We start from the raw sequence: 10,192 nt of genomic DNA on the forward strand, positions 1-10,192 counted from the left end.
TAATAACTTTATTAATTCAAAAGAATGTTACAATGTAACTGCAAACCTACTTTTGCCACCACTGTACTTTCACTTGTGGACCAGTCTCTTTCTTGAGACATCCACCCAGTTCTCTCTGAATTTCTGCTCCCATCCAGACAGCTCTGGAGCCCAGCTGTCACCAAGGGCCTTCCCCGCAGCCCTTGTAGGGTAGAGCCATTATTTTCTGGATCTCATGCCTTCATCCTTCATGATGTTTTCCATTTTGCTGGAATTCACTCTCAGTTACATTCTTTGGAAATAGAAACTATAATTTCCTATCTTTTGATATATTTTTCCCTCTCTACTTGATTGGTGGTTTGGCTGGGCACAGAATTCTATGGTCAAAATCATTTTCCCTCAGAAATGTGAAGATATTATTCCATTTTCTTTTAGAATCCAATGTTGTGGATAAGAAGTCAAAAGCCATTCTAATTCTCATTCTCCAAAAGGTAACCTGTCTTTTCCTGCATTGACTCTCTTAGGGGTTTCTCTTTTTTTCTTGGTGCTCTGAAGTTTCATAGGGATGTGTCTAAGTATGAACAAAAACTGGTTTTAAGGCATTTTAATAGAAAGATCTATTTCTTTGTGTCTTCCCTGATAGGAGTTAAGAAGCAAAAGCCATGCCGAAACCGGTTTGGCTCAGTGGATAGAGCGTCGGCCTGCGGACTGGAAGGTCCCAGGTTCGATTCCGGTCAAGGGCATGTACCTGGGTTGCGGGCACATCCCGGTGGGAGATGTGCAGGAGGCAGCTGATCGATGTTTCTCTCTCATCGATGTTTCTAACTCTCTATCCCTCTCCCTTCCTCTCTGTAAAAAATCAGTAAAATTTATAAAAAAAAAAAAAAAGAAGCAAAAGCCACGTTTTGGTTTCTGAAATTCAGATTTATACCAGGGAAGAAATAAATTATAAATGCATACTAACATAATTTTATTTTACCTGAAAAATTGAATTTAAAGAATGAAGTTCAAATATAGATAACCAACTTAATAAACATATCCTCAAGTTAATAAATGTGTGTGAAATCACTAATTTTAGGGTTTTTTTACTAAAGCCCTCAAAGGCTATAAAGTGGAAGTTACTCATCCTCATTTCATGAGGTAGAAGAGGTAGAAAAGGAAATGCCTAAATTTTTGACATTTTGGGGAGTTTACCCAAAACACACAAAAAAATTTAACTGCATTTTAAGAGAAAGGCTAATATAATCAAGAGAGTTTAAGGAAGAAGGAATACAAAACAAAGCATTTTTCTTGGATAGGTTTTGAATAAATACCTCATCTTATAGCAAATGGAACTGGGTTTAGGACATACAGATCTGGAAGGGAATTCTGGCTCTGCCATTTTCTAATTATGTTAGTCTTTGGGAAAATTACTTAAACTCAGTAAATGTTAGTATCCTTTCTCATTTACCCCTAATTTTGTTGCTTTAACATTGAGGCTTGGGGAGTGAAAAATGTTCATTATGCAGTATGCTGTGACGAGGTAGAAAGGATGGGTTTGTAAATGTAACAAAATGTTAACGTGGAAGTTTTAACTGATGCACCAAAATACAATTGATGCTGTATTTCAAAGTTCCAAAAAGAGATTTGGTAATCCTGGAAATCTATTATTCATGCTGAAGATATATAAGCACCTGAGAGTGGAAATAAAGAATTTTGTGAGGAGAAGCTTGGAGATACTGGACTTCCCATCTCCTAAGGAAGGTCAGTGAAGCTCTGGAGGCCTTAATGTGTACCTCCTGCAGTTAGTGAACAAGTGACCAGGGCCTAAGTTATATCTGAAGACGTTAACATGGAAGCAAAGTAATAGACTACACTTAAGACATGACTACTCACCAAGGTTTGTGATCACTAAGAACTTGATGTAGAAAGCTCAAGGTCATTTAAGAAGGGATCTGACTAAGGGATGCTTGATAGATTAAGGACACACATAAGAATTGTCTCCTAATTTAAACACAACTATCTTAAACTGTACCATGTTTATTTGCACAATTCCCTTTTTCAGTATATATTTCTCTACTTCCCAGTGTTAACATTGTATTCTACATTCACAATACATCTGCAACAGTTCTAAGTTATGATCTAATTAAAAATAGTAGCTAACATTTAATGAATACTTTCTATGTGCCAAGCACAGTTTTAAGTGCTTCATACCTATTAACTCACAACAGGTGTGGGAAGTAGACATTTTTATGCCATCCCCACGATAAAACTGAGACACATAGAGGGTAACGTGCTCACAGATTCATAGCTAGGAAGTGGCAGAGCTGTGGTGCAAGCCAGATGGTCCAGCTCTCAGGCCTGAACTCTTACCCATTACAACACTGTCTCTCTAAAGGCTGTGCAAGAGCAATTCCAAAGAAATGTTCCTTCCTTCTATTTTCAGCAAATCTGGCCATTTTTAATTGTTCCAACTAATCTTTTCAAGACTTCAGAAGAGTTTGTGCTGATTTGGAGAGTTCCTACAAAAGAAATAAAAAGCAATTTTCAAAACTCATAGAATTACTTTTCAAAATTAAGTTTGTGTAGGAATATAATAGAGAAGGAAATAAACAAGTAAATACAGTACTTGGTGTCTGAAACTGGCCATTCATCAAAATGAGTCAACACCATCCAGCGTAAGTTGAATGAGTTCAATATTTTCAGGACTAGCAGAACTTCTTGTGGCCTGTATAATTGAGCAGAACTTCGTGGTTAAGATGAGCCTGGGGCTGGACCCCAGCTCTCAAGGCTAAATTTCTTCATTCTATAGTTCTTCTAGGTCATTGTCAAAACCACTGGTAATTTTACACTGCAGTGATCTGTGCCTTTTCCTGGCCTGAGGATAAATAGAAAACTTAACAATTCTGAGAGCTGTTGACACCATGTACTCAGAAACACAATCAGAAAATGTTCAGGGAAACCCTTGAAGGATGTGAATGAAGGATGTGGACCTTCACACATGGAAACTCCCCATGCGATGCCAGCTTTGCTCCCCAGCTCTGTAGCCAAAACAATGAGCAGGGCAGAGAGGGTGCAGGGGCACATGCCTGAGGCTTTAATAAAATACAGTAAAGGATGAGCACTCTTAACACAGCTTTGAGTGACCATTTGCTGGTAACCATTTGCTCAAGAAAAGGGGCTACAAAGACACCCAGGATGCCTCTGGGAGAAAATCCAGTTTCTCCTCAACCACTGTCAAATGTAGTTGACTGCTCTCCTGTTTGCCAAACACACCCTGATATTTTTAAAATCATTTCCTCCTTGAGTATGTAGCCCGCCCAATCTAAGCCCACTGGAAATGCATTTTCTGAACCCTACAACTGAATACTTGGTCTGACAACAGGCCAATATGTTTGAACTGAGAACAATTAAGGTACCTTATGATCTCTGTCAGTAGGAGCAATATAGAAAACTTAAGAAGAGGGAAGGAGTGTCTGGAAGTAGAGAGAACGTGAGCTCTAAATCGTTGCTTTGGAACATGCACTAGACCAGTGATTTCAGCTGGTGTGCCATGCACACTGGTGTGCTGCACGAATTTTTGAAGCATGCCACACCTGAATATTTAGTCAAGAGCCCTAGCCTCTTTTGCCTTACATTGACAAATTTTAAAAATGGCAACAACCAACACAATAATAGCCATCCAGTGTGAGTGAATCAAAATGTACCTATTTTTTTTTTCCATCAGATTGGCAAAAAACATATATTTTTGGTATGCCGTAGAATTTTAGTAATTAGTTTATGCGTGCTATGGTATCAAAAAGGTTGAAAATCACTGCCCTAGACAGACACGTGAGGGCTCAGATCTAAATGCCACTCCAGACCTGGGTCCTGTTCAAACAGTCTAAGCAATTTCCCCAAGTCTTCTTCTCTGCATATGATGAAAGATGTTTTTTAGTTTTTCTTCTCACACATATAAGAGTCTCACAATGTTTCCTTTCTTATTTGCCAGGGATCGATACGGACAGCTTCGTTTTCGATGTAATTGCTATTCACTCAATATAAATGGCTTTCATTCTTTCATTCACTTACTTACTCAATATTATATACCAAGCGCTGATCTAGGGACAGGAGATTCACAGGTAATTAAGCCATTGTCCTACTCGGTGGAGACTGAGGGATGTTTAACGTGCCATATGTGAAGGCAATAACAGAAGTTATGTACATGATGATGTAGTGACTGCAGAAAGGACAGGGTGATTAAATAGAGGGAACAGGACTCAGGACCCAAAGTATTCTGGTAAATAATGACCTAGAGAGAAGGACAGGAAGGATCCAGGGATTTCCCCTCATTAAAATAAGGGTCTAGGACTTGGTGCATCCCAGTCTGAGCCCTCATCCTGCATTGACATGGGTTTTAGAGGCTTTCCTCCAAGTCCTTAGATTCAGATGCTGTGTGAGTCTCAGAAACAGGAACAGGGGCTGTTTAAGCTATTTTGCAGAAATGAATAAATCAACAATGGGACTATGAGCAATGTCCTATGACAAGTCCTTGGCCCAAATGCAAGGGAACACCTTGCTCAAGCTGAGAACAATTCACCTGCCTAGGGGTCCATCCTGGAGGCGAGACGCTCTGAGGGAGCACGGCTGGGCTTGGTGGTGGGTGTGCTGCACTCTGCTCCACAGCAGGTAGGGCCACGGAGAGGGTTCTCTGCAGCAGCTGAGACAGGATGATTAAGAGGCAGCACAAGTTGCATGGATCCTGTCCTAGCATTATGCTTTCTGAAGATAATGACGATGAACGGGAATGACAAATGAGCTACGATATTATTATAAAAACCCTCCTGTCTTCTCTTGCCTTCTTTTCTTTTCCTATTCTCTTTCCTGTCTCCAAATCCATTTCTCCAACTCGCTGATGATTCAAACCCTTTTCCTATAAAGACAACTTAAACATGTCGCCCACATCAGCTCCTGAGCCACTGAAGTCTGTCTCCCTTGCTAACGATGACGAGGACACCGATGTCAGCTGACACAGGCCATTTTTGCCTGGAGTATTTGATGGTTCTGTGTTTTGTTCTGATGATGGTTCGCTCTTTTGGTTCATTGGTGTTGGAAATAAATCACATCTAACCTCTTTTGTACTAAAATTAACTGTCTCCTTAGACTGATTATCTTGCCCTTGGTCTCTGCGGAGTTGCCCCCACAGGACCTCCAATGTGCCTGGCAGCCCGAGTGGTTTGCTAAAGTTACATGTGAGAGAAGTGAGGCTGGCTTTCCCAGGCCCCAGGCAAGAGGGCGTGGCTTCTCCTAAAAACAGCAGAAATGCTTTAACAGGGAAAGAAAGAAACAGAACCCCTCTTGAGTATGTAGCGAATGCTTTAAAGGGATTGGAAACTAGAGCATTTTGAACATGTCCACCTGTCTGATTACCAAGAGGGTTTAGTTTTCTCAACAATATGTTACCATTCCATTTGGAAGGCGTCAGAAATATTTTTTCTGCTAAATTTATTCTCCTTTAAGAAGAAAGAGCAACAAGACTAAGGAGAAAAAATAAATCTTATAATTTTAAACCTAGTAAACAGATAGAAGGCTTTGCCACAATTTAAAATATAGGCAAAGGTTCTTTCTCAGAGGGTAGGGAAGGTGGTCCACAAAGAGAGAAAAAATAGTTTGATGACCTGGACAAGATTCAAGGAAATGGGACAGGGGTAGTGTCAAGTGATGGGTAACTGGTCTATCCCTAATTTCAAGTGCTGACTCCAAACTAAACCAATGCGCACTGCTTACCTCTTGCTGTTACCCATCCTTGCAGAGACAATGATGAACACATACTGGCCTGAATTTTTTTTTTCCCCAAGAAAACAATTTGACTTCCCCTGGTTCATTTTCTAGCTCTTTCTGCACTTCCCTGATTCTGCAAGTGGACTCTCAAATTGAACTCAATATAATCAAAATCCAAAAACCATTAAAAAATTGTAAAAATTGCCCTAACCAGTTTGGCTCAGTGGATAGAGCGTCAGCCTGCAGACTCAAGGGTCCCAGGATTGATTCTGGTCAAGGGCATGTACCTTGGTTGCGGGCACATCCCCAGTAGGGAGTGTGCAGGAGGCAGCTGATAGATGTTTCTCTCTCATCAATGCTTCTAACTCTCTATCCCTCTCCCTTCCTCTCTGTAAAAAATCAATAAAATATTTTTTTTAAAAAAATAAAAAATTGTAGAACTTGTTTTTCTTTCTGATTTCCTGATTCCTATTAACAGAAGCACCATTCTGCTACACATACATGCTTAAGACCTGAGCAACAAATACTACCCCTACCACCCTGCACAGCACTCTGATTCAGTAGCCTTCACCACGACTCTCCCATGCCGGAAACACCTTCTATGCCTCTTCTTTATCGACAATATCCCATGCTCCTTTAAGATTCCACAGTATAACCAATCGTTAAAGGGCCACTATCCAAAACCCGCCTCTCACTCCTGATGGAAGCCTCAGCTACAGCCATGCCTGTCTTCCAAAGGCATGTAGCTCATTTCTACCTCCAAGTCTTTGTTCATACCACACCCTCCACCTTGAATGCATCTTTCTCTCCATGTATTTAGACCCTTCCCATATATCAGAGTTTAGCTCAAGACTCATCTCATCTGTGAAGTTTTAGGGGCCACCCAAGTGCCTGGTAGTCTCTCCCTTCTCCACTGAGCCTATATGGCAACTGAAGTCTGCACTTCATTTGTCACTTATCATTTATCACCTATCATTTATCATTGATTCTCTTGTATTATCATTAATCCAGCAAACATTTTGAGTAGCTCCTATCTCCCCTATGGCAGGCTCTGTGATATTTGCTAATTATAAAAGGTTAATAAGAGGCAAGAAATATGGAGGAGAATGGAAGTTGAGCAGAACAAGCAAGTCCAAGAAGAAATCTGTAAATAAAAGATATGTGAAGATGTACAACACCGTAGGAAAAGGGACCAGCTATTTAGTTGTTTTCTCTCAGCTCCAAACTCACTTTTGTATTTTCCATTTCGCGATGCTGGGCTGGGACTTTGCAAACATCATGTTTGCGTTGCCAGTTAACTTCCTATAAAGGCCTGTTAATAGGAAATGTTAGAGGAAGACAGAGGCTGGAGGAGGAAATCGGGGCTTGTTCCTTCCTATCTGCTACCTGCTGCTTCCTGTGGGTTTCCTGTCTGTTTGGGGTTCCCAGGTGCATCACCCCACCAACAGTTAGTTCTCTGGCTCATCAGTGGTAGAGCCTCCTGGGAGCAGCAGCTGAATCCAATGGGAAGCTTTTCCAAATCATAGAACCAGCCTCTCTATGCCTGCCCTGGTCAAGGGCAGGTGTTGAAGGCAACCAATTGATGTATTTCTCTCTGTGTTTCTACCGCTTTCTTCCACTTAAAAAATTCAGAGGGGAAAACAAATCCTGGGGTGAGGATTAACAATAAATAAATAAATAAATAAATAAATAAATAAATAAATAAATAGAATTTAAAAAATGCAAGACCCTATAATAGTTTATATGAGACACACTTTAAATGTAATGACACACATAGATTGAAAACAAATAGGTAAAAATGTATAATAAGCAGTAAGCATAGAAAGGTTGGAGGGCCAAATCAATGATGGCGAACCTTTTGAGCTCAGTGTGTCAGCATTTTGAAAAACCCTAATTTAACTCTGATGCCGTGTCACATATAGAAATTTTTTGATGTTTGCAACCATAGTAAAACAAAGATTTATATTTTTGATATTTATTTTATATATTTAAATGCCATTTAACAAAGAAAAATCAACCAAAAAAATGAGTTCGTGTGTCATCTCTGACACGCGTGTCATAGGTTCGCCATCACTGGACTATATTAATAACAGATAAAATAAACTTCAATGCACAGAGTATATCAAAGATAAACATGGACATTTTATAATGATTAAAGAGTAAATTGATCAAAAAGACATAACAATCATAAATTTGTATGTGTATAATAACAAAGTTTCAAAATATGAAGAAAAAATTGACAGAATTAAAGGGATAATTATACAAATCACAATCATAATAGCAAATTCAAATACCACTCTCTTAACAATTCAAAGAACCATTAGAAAAAGATCACTCCAGGCATTTTTTGAGATAGTGCAGGTTCAGATAGTGCAGGCACAGTAAAGTAAATATCACAATAAAGCAAGTCATGTGAATTTTTTGGTTTCTTAGAGCATATGAAAATTATGTTTGCCCTAGCCAGTGTGGCTCAGTTGGTTGAGTGTCATCCCTGCACCAAAAGGTCACTGGTTCAAGCCCCAGTCTGAGTGCATACCCTCGTTGCAGATTCCATTCCCAGTCAGCCAATTGATGTTTCTCTCTTTCTCCTCCCACTCCTTTCCTCTCTAAAATTAATAAAAACATATTTTTTAAAAAAGTTATGTTTATACTCTACTGTAGTCTCTTAAGTGTGCAATAGCATTACACCTTATGTCTAAAAAAAATATGCATACCTTAATTTGAAAATACTTTATTGCCAAAACATTCTACAGGTCACTGGTCACAGAACACCATAACAAATACAATAAGAATGAACAAGTTTGAAATATTGCAAGAATTACCAAAGTGTGATACAGAAACAAATGAGAAAATGCTGCTTGGCACCAGTAGACTTGCTAAGGGCTGCCACAAAGCTTCAATTTGTAAAAAAATGCAATATTTGTGAAGAACAATAAAGCAAAGTGTAAGAAAGCAAGGTATGCTTGTACATACAAAGAAGATTTGATAACACTATGAAGATTAGTTAATTGATATGTATAAATATTTATACAATTCATCATCCATTAACTTCAAGTGTGATTATACATTCACCAAGATAGTACATATGTTAGACCATAAAGTAAGTTCAAAAAATTTAAAACCATGATAATAGCAAAGGATTAAACAAACAACTTGTAGTTTGAACTGACAACACTACTAACACCAACATTACCAACCAATCATCCCCCCAAAAAAATTTACACCAAACTTCTGTTCTTATGACAGTTCAGAATACTTGGGATCTAGTGGAATGTAGGATTAAGGAGCAGGTCACAGAACTTTCCCAGATAGGGAAAAGCAGGCTCCTTATAAAGAAACCAACCCAGACTAATCAATAGTAATAACAGACATTGGAAGAGTAAAGCAATGTCTATAAAACTTTAAGTGATGATAATTTTCAATCTAGAATTCTATTCCTAACTTTTCAGTAATGTGGAAGTAGAATAAAAACACTTAAAATTTACAAGAACTAAAACATTAAAGTGTTTTTAGAAACTTATTGGAAAGTATGTGTCAACAAAACAAGAAATTTTAAAACAAAACAAAACAGGAAATCCAAAAAACAGAGCAGAAGAGGGGCAAAAGCATCATACAATGACATCTATGCAATCTTCCGGAAAGAAAAAGTCCATACTGGATCAGGAGAGGGAAATTTCTGGGAGAAGTTCTCTAGAAAAATTAGAGCTACTTTACCGGACAAATTTTTTTTATTTACAGTAGAGATATTGGAACATTTGGAAAATTGACCAACAGTATATAGAAAGATACATAAGGAAAAAACAAAGCAATTGTGATTTCCAAGAGAAATAAAGGGCAGAAAAAGGAAAGAAACAGGGTTGTAATGCATTATTTGGCTCATCATTGAACAACATTTGCATGTGCATAATAAACTAAAATTTTTTTATTTAAACAAATATGTGGAAGGAAAACGAAGCATAGAGATAAGTTTTTATCTACTGTAGCAAAAATACAAATATTCCTAAAATTTATCAGTCAAGATATAAGTGTATTATTTAGATTAAATACATTAATAGCACTTAGAACAGTAACTGTTACATGGTAAGCAGTGCCAGCTATTATTAGAAATATGAAGTTAAATATTAGAGGGAAGAGTTAGAAGATTTGAGAGTAATTCGTAAAATTCAGAATGAGAAGAAAAACTATTCCAGTTCATTATAAGTGTTTTAGTACTATGTAACTTTTAAAACAATATACGTTTATTGCTTTTATAAAAGTAAAAATTAGCCCTAACCGGTTTGGCTCAGTGGATAGAGCATCAGCCTGTGGACTCAAGGGTCCCAGGTTCGATTCCAGTCAAGGGCATACACCTTGGTTATGGGCACATCCACAGTAGGAGGTGTGCAGGAGGCAGCTGATCAATGTTTCTCTCTCATCGATGTTTCTAACTCTCTATCCCTCTCCCTTCCTCTCTGTAAAAAATCAATAAAATATA

This window comes from Myotis davidii, unplaced genomic scaffold (assembly GCF_000327345.1).
Source record: "Myotis davidii unplaced genomic scaffold, ASM32734v1 scaffold156, whole genome shotgun sequence".
Classification (NCBI taxonomy): Eukaryota; Metazoa; Chordata; class Mammalia; order Chiroptera; family Vespertilionidae; genus Myotis; species Myotis davidii.